The sequence below is a fragment of the Apodemus sylvaticus genome, chromosome 1 (assembly GCF_947179515.1).
Source record: "Apodemus sylvaticus chromosome 1, mApoSyl1.1, whole genome shotgun sequence".
Taxonomy (NCBI): Eukaryota; Metazoa; Chordata; class Mammalia; order Rodentia; family Muridae; genus Apodemus; species Apodemus sylvaticus.
This window is the reverse complement of record NC_067472.1, coordinates 101,652,173-101,671,069: the sequence shown is the minus strand read 5'-3', so window position 1 is coordinate 101,671,069 and position 18,897 is coordinate 101,652,173. Positions and strand designations below refer to the sequence as shown.

Here is an 18,897-nt window from a genome sequence, read left to right as displayed (position 1 = left end):
GTGTCCTCTTGAACCTCCCAGCTTATCTAAACCTTGCAATTCTCTTTTAAGGGTGTTGAGTTTGTTCTATTGCTATGTATTGTAAACCTCAACATAAAAGCAAAGAGTGAAACCCAACCAAAGCAAGGTCATCCTGTGTAACTGAGCCTGGCCTCAGATGCACTGAAATCTTCTGGTCTCTCTCCTTATGCTGGGATTGTATCAAAACCATCATGGCAACATTTGTTTTCCATTCCAATGATACTTTATTATGGTCACATCAAACAGGAGATAAACTTAACAGATTCCATATTGGATACCTCTTATATGCTGGAAGCAATAGGAGTTCCTAGAAACATTCTATTGCTTACATTTCACAACACAAGAGATGGGAAGTTTATTGGTATCACTGTCAACATTATCTTTCAGTGTAAGAAGGGAAATCATAGAGTTTAACTTACTTGATAATGAATATAGCTAAACAAATACCCTCTGAAAAAATAAGTGTGGAAAAAAATCATAGATATCTTCAACATATTAGAGTAGTCTTGGTGGAAGTTTGCAGGACTTACCATCAAGACAGGAGAAGAGCTCTATCTTATTTTCCCCAGGCACACAGTGTCACATAGAACATCAGTACAGCACATCCACCCAGAAATTAGCACAACCACCACCTACTGAGTATGCAGTTGATGTGTTATAAGTGTTGAACTTCTTTTTTAAACCAAAAATTACACACTCCCTCTTCATTTGTGTACTTGTTTCAGCCTAGCTGTTCTGTAGCATATTTGTGGAATGAGAGGATAATCTGTCAGAGCGGCTGCCTGCTTCAGCCACGAGGCTCCGAGTAAATGAACTCAGTTCATCACTTATAGAGGGAAGGGCTTTTATTTTCAGAGCCTTCTAAAGATTTCAAGTTTGTTTTCCTACAATGTCCTGCAATATTGATGTACTATTTTTACCAAAACTGAAAAACAGATAAGAAAAATGAAAGAAAAGAAAAAAACCCAAGCAAACACAGGCTTGAGAGGATGTCATTCAGGGTTGTATTGCTATGTGGAGAGGCAGGATTAGATCCTGGATACTCTAAACTCATGGTCTTTGTGGATATCCTTTGAGCTGTTTCCTTCTTAGTTCTTTGATGAAACACGAGCATTGTGGTTAAACTGACCTTCTGCTAAGAACCATTCCTTAGCGAGACACCTACACATAATTTTCTAAAATGCTAGACAAGCTGGAGAAGGCCTTTCTTTCATCTTTTGTCAGTGACAGGAAGAATGGGGTTGTGGAGAACTGAGAGATCTGAGACAAGTAACTGAGTGCTACAGCAACTCGTAAGCACACATGATGCCCTGGCTTTTGTCTCAGGTACCAGGAAAAAGAAGGTGTGTCTACAATTGTGGGCCTAGGTATTTCTGTCTATAAGACATGAAGGACCTTGAGGACCTTAGAGTATGGGGGGACTATAACCTAAAGCTGAAGACAATTTTACTTCAGGATCACTGTGCTTCTACATATGAATATACAAAAGCAAGTAAGAAGGTTGTTTGAGTTCAGAAAAACCAAAGCAGAAAAACATGTAAATAAATACCAGTAAGAACATAATAGATATTAATAGTGCAAACCCTTCCTACAACTGTCTCAGGACAGACCATATAAACACAATTGTCTGGCACTATACTATAGATTATATCTTGGAAGGCATGAAATCAAGGCACAAGTCAATATTCAGAATCAGAGTACATTGAGGTCAGCACTCGGTATATCCTTTCACAGGAGTGGGTTCTATAACTATGTTCTGACATCCAACAAGAATAAACATGTCTTACACATTGAATGCATATTTTGTTTTTGCAAGGGGCACAAAAATCACATCCAAAGCAATCCAAGGAACAAAATGGCCTTGATGTAAAAGGCCCTCCACCTTTTTTTCAGGCACCTCTCTCACAGGTTCCTGAGACATTGTTTGCCATGAGTCATTCTTTTAACTGTGTTCCTACAGAGGTGGTGTTAGCAGAGTCTCTATTTCACTTATTGAGGGAACAGCCATTTTCTTTGGGAATATGGGAAACGACAAAGTAATCATCTTGTGAGCAGACAAGCCACTGGATCAAGGAAATGAATCCACACTGGTTTGTAGTCAGAAGTGAAGGTCATTAAAATAAAGGGCCAGAGACAAAAAAGCTAGAATGGTGCAGGGGAGCTCTGGCATATGAGACACCCCAGACATGCGGGCACTGCACAGATAGAGGTGAGGGTTTAAGAGGGTGGCCCGCATATAGTCATTGGCTCTGAACATTCCAAAGGATTAAAATATGGATAGACTTTAACAGGGAAGGCAGGGGCAAAGAACCTATAGATGAGAGCTCCACTGTTAGAAACATCATAAAATGAGAGAGTGCAAGCTTCCCAGTCCAGGAAAACTCCGACACGACTGGGAGGACTAGGCAGAGATAGGGCCATGACACTGGAATTGTGGGTGATAGAACACTCATCAAAGGCATTGTATACAAAAATATTCTTCATCCCTATAACCCAGTAGCCACATTTAGGCTGATACATTGCATTATGTATTAGACTAGAGGGATGTTTTGTTTTGAAGACCATTTCATCCACTGAATGAGGTTGAGGTTGAGCACACTTTCCATCATTTAATCCAAGGAGCCAGGCATTGCTTTTAGACACATCCACTTCCCAGTAATGCTTGCCTGAAGGAATAGCTGGATAGCCGAGGACACCCAAATGATAGGTCTCAAAAAGTCGAAGATTCTTCTTAGAGTAAATTATATGTGCTATTTGTCTTTTTTTCTATTAATTAAAATGCCTTCCTGGTTGTTTTCAGGTAGAGTCACATTAACTGCAGAAAAATGAGACATATATGTTTTGACTAAGATGAAATACAAGGTACAGCCTTATTAGTAACTTAAGCAACAGAAGAAGCAGAAGGAGAAAGAGAAAGGAAATGTGGAGAAGCCTTCTTTAAAGTCAAGGAGAGGCAGGTTTTGTGCACAGTGAGAGCAGCAGCATGAAATATGAGACTTAACAGAGAAACATGCTCTGGAAGACACTGAGAGTAGAGAGCCTCGTTGTGCTGTGGTTTTTCCTTACCCCAGTATTGCTGGACATCCATGAGCCCTGAAAGGATGAAAGTTCACAGCAGTAAGTGCAAGCAAAGGAATCAAACCACAGAATTCCATTTCTTTTTCCATATGTATGGAAGGTTTGACAACTGTGATACAGGATGGGATGAATGATGATTTCCCATCATATACAATGACACTGCAGAGACACACGCTCTGCTCTTCTCTGTCCCTCCACCTATATTGAGAAACCTTCTCCCTTCTACATGCAGTCCAGCACACATGCAATCATCCAGGGATTCACAGAATTTAACTGCCCTCACCTTGATACGCTTGCAGCATGCCTTTCAGATCTGGAACGTGGAACGTTCTTCTTGTTTCTTGGGGGACAGTTTGGGGCTTTTTCAGTTTCAAAGTCTGACTCCTAGGGATAAAAAAATTGACTTCCACATCTCAAACCTTTGTCTTTTGACCAGCACTGACTCCCTGTCATTCTAACCATAGATGTCTGTGAACAATCCTGAGAATTCTGAGAAGGGAGAGCGAATGTAAACTATTAACTGTAGAGATTTGGGCATACTTATGACCCCGCTCATTTACTTGCTGGTGAAGCTGGGAAAGCCTTATTCTCCTAAGCACAGTGACGTAATTTCACAGTCACACAAAGTGCTTCTTCCACTTTCCTTCCTCCTCTCCTAGAACTCCTTTAAATGTGAATTGGTGGCTTTTAAAAAAAATCAAAAGAAAGAAACAGAAAAATAATGTGTGGGCAGGGAATAGTGTCACATGTACTTAGCAGGTAGAGGCAGAGTTAATCTCTGATTTCAAAAACAACCTGTTCTATACAATGAGTTCCAGGACAGCTAGAGCTGCAAAGAGCAACCCAGCGTGAACCAATAAAAACATAAATGAGCAAATAGAAACATAGAAAAAGAAAATCCAGAAAGAAGTGGATGGAAGAAAGGAAGGAGGGAAGGAAGGAAGGAAGGAAGGAAGGAGGGAAGGAAGGAAGGAAGGAAGGAAGGAAGGAAGGAAGGAAGGAAGGAAGGACAGATGGATAGAAGGTTGGTTTTCAAGATTCTGGTATAATAGTCATAGAGTGTGAGAAAGTCGCCTGAAGAAAGCCAAGACTTCAAACACTTTTGTCAGTCTGGACACTATCAGTCAAAATCTACTTCTTCAGTTCCTATTGTTAAGATATCAAAATACGGAAAAGGAGACAGGAAACCACATTTATGCTGACATAAGCCACAAGTTAGGGTGGAGCCTGATGCTGACAGCTGGGATGTTATGCTTTACATACAAGGGTGAGACTTTCCACAGCCTTGTGATGTATGTGGTCCACCTGCAGCCATGGCTTCACTGCCAACTTATTGTGCTCACAGAGACAAGTCTCTTATTAAAAAGTCTACATACAACCACAAGGGGAATCTGGATCTCCTTTATCCCCAGGAGAAATAGACATAGTACCCAGCAAGGTGTCCACTATAGAACTTTGAGGACACTGCTGACACAGAGGACATACACTACCTATCTGCACGTGTTACCTGCAGATCCAGAGCTAGATACAAGCACACAGCATGGACAGATGATGTATCCATGAGGAGTCCAAAAGCACCTGTAGGTCCATTTGCGTCATCTTACTACTGACCTAGCTCAATAGATCTCCATAACCCAGTCCTCTAAAGGAGAACCTAATATGTGCTCAATAGTTACAAAATGTCCAGACCCTGCCTTTCTCCTCCCCCTCTTTCCTCTTCCAAGAACTTCATAATAGTATTATACTTTACTTTAGCAAAACCCCAGATGTATTTATTCTACTTGAATATCAAATAATTCTCACCACAATAGGGCTGTTCTTCCCTATCATCCCAGACATACCTTGTCAGGACATTATTTACACCCTAGGAAGAAGGGAGAAAACACAGTTAATAACATGTTCTTCATTCTTGCAAATCCTGGTTACAGTCTTATTGGCTGAAGAGACTAAAGTCAAAAGAGAATCACATCAGTCACCCACAGTTCCCTAAGACATGATCTAAATACAGAGCAGGGCTCTTTATTTGACTTATATATAAATTAATAGACTCTTTCTGTCTTTTACTACCAGACATTGGAGACTATCGATGAAGAAGCAGTTGTCTGAAAGCTTACATAGTTTTTTTTTTTATTTTTTTTAGAGGTTTTTGCTAAAGGTACCTGTGACCAAGCTTCCTTGAAGAAATCATCTTATTTTTTAATTAGATATATTTTTTATTTACATTTCAAATGATTTCTCCTTTTCTGGCCCCCCACTCCCTGAAAGACCCATAAGCCCCTTTCCCTTCCCCTGTTCTCCCACCCACCCCTTCCCACTTCCCTGTTCTGGTTTTACCCTATACTGCTACACTGAGTCTTTCCAGAACAAGGGGCCACTCCTCCATTCTTCTTGTACCTCATTTGATGTGTGGATTATGTGTTGGGTATTCCAGTTTTCTAGGTAATATCCACTTATCAGCGAGTGCATACCATGATTCATCTTTTGAGACTGGGTACCTCACTTAGTATGATGTTCAACAAATCCATACATTTGCCTAAGAATTTCATGAATTCATTGTTTCTAATGGCTGAAAGCTTACATAGGTTTTTATATGCATATTGTTAAATAAATGAGCATGTGATCTTTTCATGCTATATGTTAGGCATCCATTACCTTACTGGAACCACATATGTATAAGAAGCTGAATTTCAAATTCTTTCATTCATTTAACCATCCCCCTTCTGTTTTTCTTCTATTTCTGAATTGTCCTGGCGGAAAGGAGTTGATCTAAAGATATATGTGTGTCTCTCAATTTTACCATCAAACCGGTGAAAAAAAGACTCCAAAGAAATGGCACTTTTTCAGGATCTCATATTCAGTAAAGAAAAACAGCTCTTTGTAGAGTAGGAACTGGCCTCCTCAAAAGATTTTAAACAAGTAATTACTTGTCTGATCACCGAAATGTGCGACACTGTCACCTAGATCATGATGGGAGAATGATGGACAGGACCACACCTTTACTTGGACAACACATATGTGCATGTTCTTGGCTCTCTATTTGAACTTTGATCTCACTTAGGGAACCTGAAGATGCACAAAGGGTTTTGAAAAAATCTCTTCCTTCTTTTCAAAATGTGCCCTCCCTTTATTAATCTCCTTTCTCTGCTTTCCACTATCAACTAGGCTCCTTTATATTGGCTTATTGAGGACAGATATCAGTACCTGACTGACCAAGTCCTCTGTGATATGTTAAATAGGTGCTGTAATTCTCCATTTTTCCTGGATTTGAAAGGTAACACTATGTGAGAGTTCTGGGATGTTTGGGTTCCACTGGATATTGGTACATATATGTAAAGTTACATGCTTAAAGAACTCGAACCCTCTTACTCCCTGCAGTTAAGAATTACCAGTAGCTCCTTCAGGACGAGTGAGTTTCCTAAACAAGTCTACTTTCTGTATTTGAATTTGATGTGGTTTAGGTTTGCCCAGGTCTTGGTTTTGTGTCAAAACCAATCTTAGTTCATATGTGCTGCTGCTAAGGTGTGTCCAGAAGACAGTGTTTCCCTTGTAGTCATCCATCACATCTGCTGCTTACACTCTTTCTACTTCTGCAATGAGCCCTGGGCATTTGAATTAGTGGTACAGTATATATTTTCTATTTAGGGATGGACATTCTGTAGTCTCTTGCAATTTTGACCTCTAGAGTTATGTGTGTCACTCTGTAACTATGGTGGCCTGCAACTCACTACATAGAGCAGGCTGGCCTTGAACCCACCTAAGATAAATCTGCATTTGCTTCCTAGCTCCTGGAGTACCAGGGGTGGGCCAGTCGACCTCCAGCTAGGATAGAATGCCTATCTTTTCATTATTGTGGGCCTCTCATATATATATACATATATAAATATTAGAATCTCTGAAGTTCAGAAATCACAGGCTACCACATATGGATTTATTTTATATAACATAAATAAAGAAAAGTAGATTTCACAGAAAAGAAATTTTGTGAGAAATCTAATTTTCTAGTTAGAAATGAATTCTGATGCACAAGTGTATCCTCATGAAGAACTCAGTATGTCCATGCCCACTGATTCATTAGTATAATAGATATAATAGTGTGTTAATTGAAGAACTAGTGAACAGATGAATGGATAGCAATGATAAGGTCAGCATATATTAAAATATTATATATTTGAAAGTAAGAAGTATTATCATTTGGCAACTTTTCTGAACTCAGAGAATTTGTCATACTCACCCAGATCAAAATAGAAAAAAATCGTTAAATGATATTATTGAAATATGTGTCATATAGAAACATGTAAACCTTTTCATCTCACAATAGTAAATATTACAATGGAGTTATCAGGGGCTGGAGGAACAGAAAAATGATCAGATTCATTATTTAAGAGATAAAATTTCAGAATTGTGAAGTGTGCTGGCTTTAGTTATTATGATAACTTGCTCATTTTAGATATGGATGAATAAATCTATCATTATGAATGTTTTCAATTATACTTAAAGCAACACAATGGAAAAGAAGCAATTAAAGGTTATGAAGCAGTTCTAGATCCAGGAAGCTCTACAAGATGATAATTCAGAGAAAAGAAACAAATTCTTTCAGTGATATTTATCACCAGACTATTTCTTTGAAATAACTTATTTAAAAATGTGATAGAGATCAAATACTACAAACTTTATACCTAAAGAAGATACCTTTCCTATCAGTGACTCGGAGACAGAGTCAGGAAATGTTATCTGAGTTATTAGATGGTACCCACACCAACAGCGTCTCATTCCACTAGAATCAGAGGCAGTAAGGGTAAAGTCTCAAATCATCTGAGGGAGAAATGAACTCTACTCATTTCAAATTCTGGTGTAATGACTAACTTGGTAGTTGAAAATGTGCTTCACTTATACTCAGCAAGAGTGTAGGGTAGTAATACCCTTGAGACAAGAGATCTCTTTTCCAATGTTTAGCTTCACTTCTGATAAGTTATTGATAAACCAATAAAATACAATTCCCCCTTGACATTCATGCATGCAATGATTCCCCCAGCTTCTGAACCTGACTCAGGAAAGACTACAGGAATTGCTCCCTGTCTTCACCAGGAAGAACACAGCAGCAAAGAGGGAGGGCAATGGCTTCCTGTTCTCTGACTCTCAGACACTGGGTTCTCCTGAAGTCTTACCTGAAGCATTTCTATAGTTGAAAGTTCCAACTGATGTTCCATATCTGTGATGAGGTCTCTCACCAAATCCCTCTGCTGCACCAGCTCACTTTCAGACTCTTTCAGAATTTTCATAATATCTTCCTTCTCTTTCCTCAGCCTCAGCAGCTCCTCATCCTCCTTGGAGTCCAGGAGGTCTCTTAGTCCATCAAACTCTATCTGAACATTTTCTTCATTGCTCTGTATTTGGTTCTTCATGGGTAAGAAAAGAGAGAGAGATTTAGCTCCAAATGGAACCAGGAGATAGAGAACTAGTGCTCTAAGCTTTCACAAGGAGTTAAGTTTGGGAAAGGGAAGAGATTCTTAGGGAAGCATGTGTCTACTTTTAATGTCTGTTCAGTACATTCCAAAACAAAGATCTTAGGTCACCAAGGCCACCAAGGCCATGCGAGCCAAAGTGGGATGACTGGATGTAGCTCACTTTTAAACAGTTTTCAAAGGTACTAGTTCCTGCCTGCTACAGTCCCCACTCTCCCTCTGAACCCTTAGAAGATGTTAAACCCTGAGAATACAACTGGGGCCTGTTCCCAAGCATATTTGTAACAGCTGGAGTAGTACCAGCAGCCGTTCTGACTAAGGCCCTCCATGGATCCAGCTCATCACAGAGCCCAGCTCAGCTCTGATACACTGACTTTGCCAGGGTATCCAGGGGAACCAGGAGTGAGGAGTATCAAGGCCTCCTGACCTAATCAACTGCCAGGAAGCAAAGTCCCCAGGAGCTTCTTGCCCAGTCCCTCTTGGGCATCAGAGTGATGCCCTTAGGAAGGGTCCCCACTTGCCTCCCAGTCAGTTCTCTCCTGTTGGAGGTCATCCTGCCATTCATCACATATTTTTTCCTTTTTCCTCATCTTCTGCAGAGCTGCCTGCAGCTTCTCCTGTGAGAAAGGAATTGTAGCAGAGTCAAGTTGTGTGATTAGTAGCACTACTTTTCCTAAGCAAAGGCCAAGAAATTCTTCTGGAAAGACAGGAAGCCTAAGGCTGTTGTCTTTTGAAAAATGTGTGTCAATATGTATGTACATAAAGTATATATATCTTAAAAGTCTATAGCTCAATTGATTTTTATTATATACATATCACCCCCATAAAGACAAAGACAGAAATCTCTCCTATGTTTGTCATTCCATTCAATAGAAGCTTCCAGCATCAGAGAAACAGGACATTTTTGTTAGTTTTCTGATCAAAAGTATATGCACATGTCACATTCCCTATATACAATGTCGTATTTAACCTCTGCACTATTTTTTTTTAAAAAAAACTGGGCCCTGTTGTGTAGCTTTGGCTGGCCTGTAGTTTCTGTATAGACAGCACACTCCTGAAACTCAGAGTTCCCTGAACAACTGCTGCCAGGGCTCTCTGATTAAAACCTGCACCACAACAGTGGCCATGTAAACATTCATGTTCCTTTTCCTTTTTTAAATTTCAAATTATATTTTTTGTGTTAAGTTTATTTCTTTCGTAGAAAATACGCTTTTCATACAGTGTATATTTCAAGGCATCTTTATTTAATCTTTTATTTATTTATCAAGACAGCTTTTTAAAATTATATGAGTGCTCTCTTTACATGTATGCCTTCATAACAGAAGAAAGCATCAGATCCTAGTAAGGATGGCTGTGAGAGAGCATGTGGTTGCTGTCAATTGAACTCAGGATCTCTGCAAGAACAGTTCATGGTCTTAAGTGCCGAGTCATCCTTCTAGTCCCATACAATACATTCTGATTAAGTTTTTCCTTCTCATTTCTACACCTATTTCCTCCCCTCCTGCTCTCCCTTCCTATCCAGATCCACAGCCTTGTGTTTCCTGAGAGAAAACAGAGACACTGGCTTTCTGCATCACTAGAGAGAGTAAAACCTGTACCTGAGTAGCACAGCAGAGCTGATCCTGGTGGTAGAAGATAGGGTGAGCTGACCCACGACTGTGAGCTGGGAGAGTGGGCTCTGATACTTGTCTGCTGTGAGGTGACATGGGCAAGGGAGAGATTCCCCTCCCCTCCACAGACACACCCCTTGCTACCTATGGGAGGCAAGAGAGCCAGCCCAGAGTTCTTCTGAGTGGGAGAGCTGGCCCAGAGGTCTTCTGAGTTTGAGAGCTGGCCTGCTCCTCATCTGCTGCAGTACTTGGGAGAGCAGGCCCTGCCCCTCAGTTTGGTAGAGTAGTAGACCTGACCCTGATGATGGTGTGCCAGTGAGCAAGCCTTAAGGGTGTGAGTGAGGGAGAGCTGGTCCTGCAACTTTTCTGCTTTGTAACAGCAAGGACAAGAGAGAGATGCCTACCCTTAGCCTTGATCCTTGTTACGTGAAGCAGGAAAGCGGGCCCTGGGTCATTATAGTAGGGGAGCTTGTCCTGTCCCTCCACTGCTACAGCACTCAGGAGAGCTGGTCCTCCACTGTGACTGGGCACCACAGTAAAGCTCATCCTAAATGTGGGGGTTGCAGGGTAGCTGGCCTTAAGACTGTGAATACAAGAGAGCCTTCCCTCTTGTCTGTTGGGCAGTGGTACAAAAACAGGACAGACACCCTCCTCCCTTTATCCTTTGCCATGTATGGCAGTCAGGAGAACTGGCACCTGGGTAATTAGAATGTGAGAATAGGCCATGTCTCTCAGGAGCTGAAAAACTTGAGTGAGCAGGCCCTACACCTCATATAGGCAGCAGGGTAGAGCAGATTCTGGTTCCTGGGATCCATGATGAGTGGGCCTCAAAGGTGTGCGAGAGCCCGGGGCTCAGATACTGCTCAGGTCAAGACCCAGGTCCTAGAATTTCCCCACTGCAGCATCTACCCCATCAATAAACTGCTAGAGCAGAAGAAGGGACCAGTCATACAGATCTAATACTACAGGATCACCATGACACAGGGCAGTGACAGGATATCTGAGAGGAGTGCTAGTGAGGTTCTAGTAGTGATAAAGTAGCAGAACTCAGAGGCCTGAGACAAGATCAGTGACTCATTGCAATGAACAACTGCAAGTAAAGAATTGTGGACTACATGGTATATACTGTAGGACCCAGCGTGACACACTACAGCTTTAAAGATGAGCTGTTTGCTGTTCGTGGGGAGGTTGCAAGACTGAAGGGCAGGTAATAAAGGATACAGAAATGAGTGGGGTTGGAGTAAATGATGTAAAATTCACAAAGAACCAATAAATAGTTCAAAAAGAAAACAAAGGGGCATGGAAATAATAATGAAAGAACCAAAGAAAATACAATAAGAGAAATAAAAGGCAAACACAGTCGAATATGAAAAAACAAAACAAAAAAACCATAAAAAGAGCTAAACAAAAAAATCACAAGAAGTGCATATAAATGCAGAGCATATGTTTTAATCACATTGGAATGCCATAAATACTCAAGCCATGATGTAAAACCAAGGACCTATAAAGTTCTAAACAGAGAAAGGGAAAGAGCCATGACAATGTTATCAGAGACAGAACCTCCTAAGAACAGCTCAGTGCACGAGCTCTGGCTGTTCGTCCATTGCTGGCGTGGGACTTTCCTTAAGAATGGTTTCTATCCCCACCCTGACTCCTTTGGAGAAAAGAAATTTTTCAGTTCAAGTAGCTATCAACTACAGATTGATAGCTTTGGGGTTGGGGTAGTTTAAAAAAAAACAAAGACCACACACAGAACTTGCTGCTGTGTTCCTCATTATGGAAAGCTTCCTCTCCTCCTGATGTCTCAGCTCCCACATGCACATTCTCTTCACTGCTGTGTGTCATGCGCTTGTTAACCCCACTGTGGAGAGTCAGTAGATGGCATGTTAGGTCCTTTGAATGAATCTGTCATTAACATTGGCAGGATATAAACATAGAATAAATTGGCAGATGTTCTTCAGCTGATTTGGCTTTCTTGGACACCAACTCAATTTAAAGAAGCAGTTTCACAATATCATATTTGCTTCTTTGTAATCATAGTCCAGGCAGATTCTCTTATGCTTAGGTAGAATAAATCACCATGTCATTTTAGGTGTCAAAATATAAAAGAGTACAGAATGATATATCAAATTCGAAGTCTATAATGCTCAGGTAAGTATCCTCTCAGAAAAAGTGGGAGTTTCCCATCTGTTACTGTATCCTGCTTTGTTTCCTGTATCCTCCTGCTCCTTACCTTGTACTCATGCTCCACCTCTTCAACGAGAGCTGTCTGGTGACCACGGTGCTCTTGAGATCGCTCACAAAGCCAGCAGATGGCCATCATATCCTTCCTACAGAAGAGCTGGAGTTTCTCTCCATGTTGTTCACAGACATTCACCTTCTGCTCCTCCTCTGGAATGGACTTGAACCCTTCGAGCCTTTCTACTATGTTGGCCACATGTCGATTAGGCCTCAGATTCCCAAATGTGTAAGGAACTCGGCACACAGGGCAGTTGCCCTCCCCTTCTGTGTTTCTGTTGGACTCATAGTTGAATGTGATGCAATCTCGACAGAAGCTGTGGTTGCAGTCAGCACTCATGGGTTCCTTCAGTAGCTCCAGACAGATAGGACAGGTCACCTCTTCCTTTATGCTCTCCAGGACTGATGAGGCCATAGTTGCTGTGATCCTGTGCCTACCTGTCCCGACTCCTCACAATTCTGCACTGGTGCCTGTGTGATACAGATGAGGAAAAGAACCAAGTAAGAAGTGGAGGATCAGAGTGAACCCTGTGCAGATGTCAAGGAAGGACCACAATGACAAGTTAAAAGAACAAAGGACGAAATATGGGAGGAGGTTTGGTGACATAGCAAGTAGTCCTTTATATTCTTTAGGTGCTGTACTTTTCGGTCATCTCAAATGACAAATTTCCTGTTCAGGAATGTTTTCCCCCTTTACTGAAGAGTAGAAAGAATTTACTGTTAATATCCTTGTGTAACATCCCTTCTATCCTTCAGTGTCTTTCCCAGGAATCATCTTCAATGTCAAAAGCACCAAAACTCTCAAACCTCTGTCCACTCTTCTATTGTCAGCAGTAGTCAATAAGATTTGCTCTCTCAATGTCAGTTTCTTACCAGAAAGAGCTGATGCTGACGTGGAGTGTAAACACTCTCACGTCCTGATGCATATGTGAAATGATTCCTCTGATTGTCATCTAATAAAAGACCACATATATGTCTGTTCACATGGTTATCTTAATCCCTGTGCTAGATTCAGGGAGATGGTCACTTAAGAGGGTCATTTGTCTTCCATACACTGAAAGGGTATGAAAAATGTTCTATGGAGTCTTTTTTCATTGGTGCCTGCTCTAACACATAGATGTCAGAAAAAAAAAAAAAGAGTTGGATACTAGGACACAACTGGCAGCCAGGACAAAACATATGTAAAATTATCTCCCCAGGTACATGGGGGTCAGAGGAATCTTGTGTCTCAGATGTCATAGAAAACATGGACTCAACAGTCAAAGGAAATGCAAAGTGCAAAAAGCTTGTAACCCAAAACATCCAGGAAATCCAGGGCACAATGAGAAGACCAAACCGAAGGATCATAGGTATAAATGAGAGTGAAGATTTACAACTTAAAGGGCCAGCAAATATCTTCAACAAAATTATAGAAGAAAACTTCCCTAACCTAAAGAGAGAGATGCCCATGAATAAACAAGAAGCCTACTGAACTCCAGTCAGGACCAGAACAGAAATACCTCCAATCACTTAATAATCAAAACCCCAAATGTACTAAACAAAGAAAGAATATTAAAAGCAGTAAGAGAAAAAGTAACATATAAAGGAAGACCTATCAGAATTACACCAGACTAAAGAAATAGAAGGGGTCATAGAAAGTCTTCCAATCAAAAAGAGCACAGGACCAGATGGTTTTAGTACAGAATTCTATCAGACCTTCAAAGAAGACCTAACATTAATACTCTTCAAAGTATTCCACAAAACAGAAACAGAAGGAATACTACCCAACTCGTTTTATGAATCCACAATTATGCTGATACCAAAAACCACACAAAGATCCAACAAAGAAAGAGATCTTCAGGCCAATTTCCCTTTTGAATATCGATGCAAAAATACTAAATAAAATTCTTGCCAACCAAATCCAAGAACACATTAAAATGATCATTCACCATGATCAAGTAGGCTTCATCCCAGGGATGTTTCATTATATAGAAATCTATGAATACAATCCATTACATGAACAAACTCAAAGAAAATAACCACATGGTCATGTCATTAGATGCTAAAAAAGCATTTGACAAAATTCAGCATCGTTTTATGGTAAAAGTCTTGAAAAGACCAGAAATTCAAGGCCCATACTTAAATATAGTAAAAGCAATATACAGCAAACCAGTACCCAATATCAAACTAAATGAAGAGAAAATTGAAGCAATTCCGCCAAAATCAGGGACTAGACAAGGCTGTCCTCTCTCTTCATATCTTTTCAATAGAGCACTTGAAGTTCTAGCTAGAGCAATTAGACAACATAAGGAGGTCAAAGGGATACAAACTGGAAAGGAAGAAGTCAAACTATCACCATTTGCAGATGATATGATAATATACTTAAGTGACCCAAAAAACTCCACCAGAGAACTCCTACAGCTGATAAACAACTTCAGTAAAGTGGATGGTTATAAAATCAACTCAAGCAAATCAGTAGCCTTCCTATACTCAAAGGATAAGCAGGCTGAGAAAGAAATTAGAGAAATGACACCTTTCACAATCATCACAAACAATATAAAGTATCTTGGTGTGATTCTAACCAAACAAATGAAAGATTTGTAAGGCAAAAATTTCAGGTCTCTGAAGAAGGAAACTGAAGAATACCTCAGAAAATGGAAAAATCTCCCATGCTCGTCGACTGGTAGAATTAATATAGTAAAAATGGAGATCTTGGCAAAAGCAATATACAGATTCAATGCAATCCCATCAAAATTGCCACTCAGTTCTTTATAGAGTTAGAAAGAGCAATTCTCAAATTTATCTGTAATAACAAAAGAAACCCAGGATAGCTAAAACTATTCTCAACAATAAAAGAACTTCTGGGGGAATCAGTATCCCAGATCTCAATCAGTACTACAGAGCAATAGTCTTAAAAACTGCATGGTACTGGTGCAGTGACAGGCAGGTAGATGAATGGAATAGGATTGAAGATCCAGAAATGAATCCACAAAACTATGGTCACTTGATCTTCGGCAAAGGAGCTAAAACCATGCAGTGGAAAAAAGATAGCCCTTTCAACAAATGGTGCTAGGTCAACTGGAGGTCAGCATGCAGAAGAATGCAAATTGATCCATTCTTATCTCCTTGTACTAAATTCAGCTCCAAGTGGATCAAGGACCTCCACATGAAACCAGACATACTGAAACTAAAAGAAAGGAAACTGGGGAAGAGCCTTGAGCACATGGGTACAGGGGAAAATTTCCTGAGAAGAACACCAATAGCTTATGCTCTATGATCAAGGATTGACAAATGTGACCTCATGAAATTACAAAGTTTCAAGGCAAAGGACACTGTCAAAAGGACAAAACTGCAACTAACAAATTGGCAAATTTAGGGCAATGGAAAGTCTTTAAAATCATGTATATAACAAGCATGCTTATTCTTGTCACCTTTATTCATCACAGCAGTGCAAGTACTAGGAATAAATGTAAATTAAAAAACTAAAATAAAACAAAGGCATGCAAGTAAGATTCTCTTTACACATGAAAAAAACGAACTCAGCAACGCTGGAGCCATGTGGAAAGTGAGGTACATGACAGAGGAAAAAAGATGCTGTGCCTGTGAGAAAGAAATGATGGAAGTAACACCCTGTCCAATAGCCATGGACAATATAAAATATCTTGGTGTAAGTCTAACCAAGCCAGTAAAGATGTGCATAGAGAGAATGCTAAGTCCCTGATGAAAGAAAATGAAGATGATATCAGAAGAAGCAAAGATCTCCCATGCTCATGGATAGGCAGGGTTAACAGTGAAAATGGCCATCTTATAAAACAATGCCCACCAAAATTCCAACACAATTTTTATAGACCTTTCAAAAGCAATTCTCAACTGGGAAAAAACCCCCAGAAATCCCCAAAGCAATCCTGAACTTTGGGAGGTGTCACCATCCCTGACCTCAAGCTGTACTACAGAGCTGTGCTGGTGATAACCGGATGGTATAGGTACTGAAGGAGACATGTTAATCAACAGCATCAAATAGAAGATCCAGAAATAAACCCAAATAGCAATCAACATTTGATTTTTGATAAAGAAGCTGAAACAAGACAATGGGGAAAAGGATGTCATTTTGTACAAACACCACTATCATTTTACATAGAGCAACATGTTGTCTTAGTAACAGCCTTAGTTGTTTAAGGATCTCCATGGCACCCTGTTGGTCAGTAACTCAATTGAATGTAATCTGGTCCCATCCAGTCCTACTATTGGAAGCCTTGTATGGTGACTAGAGATTGCCAGTTGGGATTGTCCCATTATTAATAGACCTCATTAGCATCACCCCCATATATTTTAGGAAGCTTCCATTGCACTATGCTTCCATATATTCAATCAAATTCCCCTTAATTCCAGCAATATTAGTCTCTTAAAAAAGAGATACTAAGAAACAATAACTAGTTCAAATCAAACAAGAATTTACAAACAGCACTTGTTTCTGTTGTTATTGGAGTTTGTAATGGCTAAGGAAGCTCCATTTTGCTAGGCACCCATTTGAAATACCTGAAAGATAAGTTCCTCAAAACGTTGACTCCTTGCTCTCCTCCACAAATGTAAAACCGTTATGCTGGTTTTGTGAATCTATTGATTGCTGAGTGCCAGGGAATGAAACAGCTCCCCCATAGTTTCTCAGCTACACATGCCATACAAATGAGCAGATTGTGACATCCACCTTTAATACAGTTCTCTAGCCTCTTCTATATGACAAACCTTTGATCTGGCTTTAAGGCTACTGAGCTCCTAACAATATTTAATGAATTCACTTCATTTTTTAATCTGTGGTCTTTGCCTGGTGTAGTTGAACTCAGTAACAAGTAAAAATGTTCCTTAAAGAATGATGAAAGTTCAAAGTACTGATGTCATAGAAGAAATGGTCCTTTTCCAAATAGGCCTAGCAAATATACTGTCCCAGGCTTCATTAACTAATTAGTGTTATCTGAAGCAACTTATTGTGTACTCCCTAGATGTTGGCACATTTTAAAACTAGACAACATGAAAATATGCATTTTAATATCTCATAAAATATGATGGCAAAGACAGTTAATTCCTCTGTTCAGAAAACTGGTGTCCACAACTGGTTGAAAACAAGGTAGAGCAAAGGGAAAGGGAATGAATGGACTCTTGACAATCCTCAAGCTAACGTGGACACAGGAAGGCCTGACATGTGTCTTCTGGTGTCTACATTAGCTTGGGTGAAGCCTGGATTGCCTGCTCCAAGTCCTTTGTTTTCTTTTGTGGTTCCCAAAATCCCTAGATCTTTCTCTTACGAGATATTTTTCAGTCTTTTATGTCATTAAACACAAGTAGGAGCTCATGCTGTTTCTCATGGGGCAGTAATGTTCACCTAGAATCCCAGCAGCCAGGGATTCTGACTTGGGACAATTCCATGAGGTCAGCCTGGGCTGCTACACAGGAAGAGAAAAGTTGTCACTTCTAGTGAGTGCTCCTCCTCCAGTGTTCTCTCTCTCTCTCTCTCTCTCTCTCTCTCTCTCTCTCTCTCTCTCTCTCTCTCTCTCTCTCTCTCTCTCTCTCTCTCTCTCTCTCCCCTGCCCCTCCTCCTTCTTTCACCCCATCCACTGTCCACTATCTCTTTCCTTGGGATTGAATTAGGCTCAGGTACAAACTTGTAAGTGCTCCTTCAACCCACTAATTGCACCCCTAAAAGGCATACCCCTGGCTAATTTTCTTTCTTTCGACTTCGTCTCATTAGGTCCTTGGACTTTGGATCTTCCTGTTTCATCTTTCTTTGAAGCCATAATTGCTAGCCTGAGCTAATCTTGATTTACGTATAGCACATATAGCCCAAGGGAAAGGACAGGCTTAAGTGACATTAGAAATTCCCTACAGACTTCATTCTGTTTCATAGTTCAAGTACATTAAGAGGAGGCTGCAGAGAGATGAAGTCTTCTAACCACAGAGTCAGAGCACAGGGAATGAGCCCATAAAATCATGGATAAATCCACTATTACTCGAGAAATCTTAAACCTTTCTTTTTAAACACCTCTCTGGCTGTACTATTGCTTTGGAGGGATAGCAGTGTCTGTGTTGGAATAGGAGATTCATGCTGCAACTCATAATTCAAGATTAGAATAAACACTAATGTTCATTTGGAAAAATAACTGGATGTCTCCGGACTGACCATGGAAGTTGTCTTCCTCAAGGCCACGCTCTGTGGCTCCTCATCCCCAGATTCCTCAGCAGGAAAGCAGCAGTTCCCCTCCAACCCCCTTCCAGTTCTCAACTTCAACTTAAACTCACCAGAGCAAAGACTGTGTTTTCTTCTAAATTCCTCCAAACTCAGCAGTCGAGAATTGACTCACACCTTCAGAGTGATCCCGAATCAAGAGATCCAGAATCTGTGGAGTGGAGCAAACACTGGCCAGATTGTAAGTACTGAGGATTCAGCCAAATATGAGGGTTCTCTGGTGAGCCAGTAGAGAAGTGAAAGTTAGGACTTTGTGAGTTGAAAAACTAGG

The 18,897-nt window shown here is 40.4% G+C and overlaps 2 protein-coding genes and 1 pseudogene across 6 annotated transcripts in view; all 3 read right to left on the bottom strand.

Annotated features, from left to right (window-relative positions):
* LOC127663948 (tripartite motif-containing protein 30A-like) overlaps positions 1-18,897 on the bottom strand; it is a 131,662-nt gene that overhangs the window by 26,749 nt on the left and 86,016 nt on the right. Inside the window, exon 9 of one of the 2 annotated variants that reach the window (XR_007973070.1) lies at positions 1,426-2,230. The gene's annotated coding sequence lies outside the window, so the exon portion shown is untranslated. Of the gene's footprint in view, positions 1-221; positions 2,231-18,897 lie in introns of those variants that run through there. The other variant, XM_052155791.1, reaches the window with a different exon arrangement.
* The window catches only part of LOC127663868 (tripartite motif-containing protein 30A-like), a 152,709-nt gene that overhangs the window by 98,396 nt on the left and 35,416 nt on the right, over positions 1-18,897 (bottom strand). The window contains exon 1 of one of the 4 annotated variants that reach the window (XM_052155683.1): positions 18,744-18,877. The exons of 2 other annotated variants lie outside the window; for them this stretch is intronic. The gene's annotated coding sequence lies outside the window, so the exon portion shown is untranslated. One more of the 4 variants, XM_052155693.1, reaches the window with a different exon arrangement.
* LOC127663964 (tripartite motif-containing protein 30A-like) lies at positions 222-18,776 on the bottom strand (annotated as a pseudogene).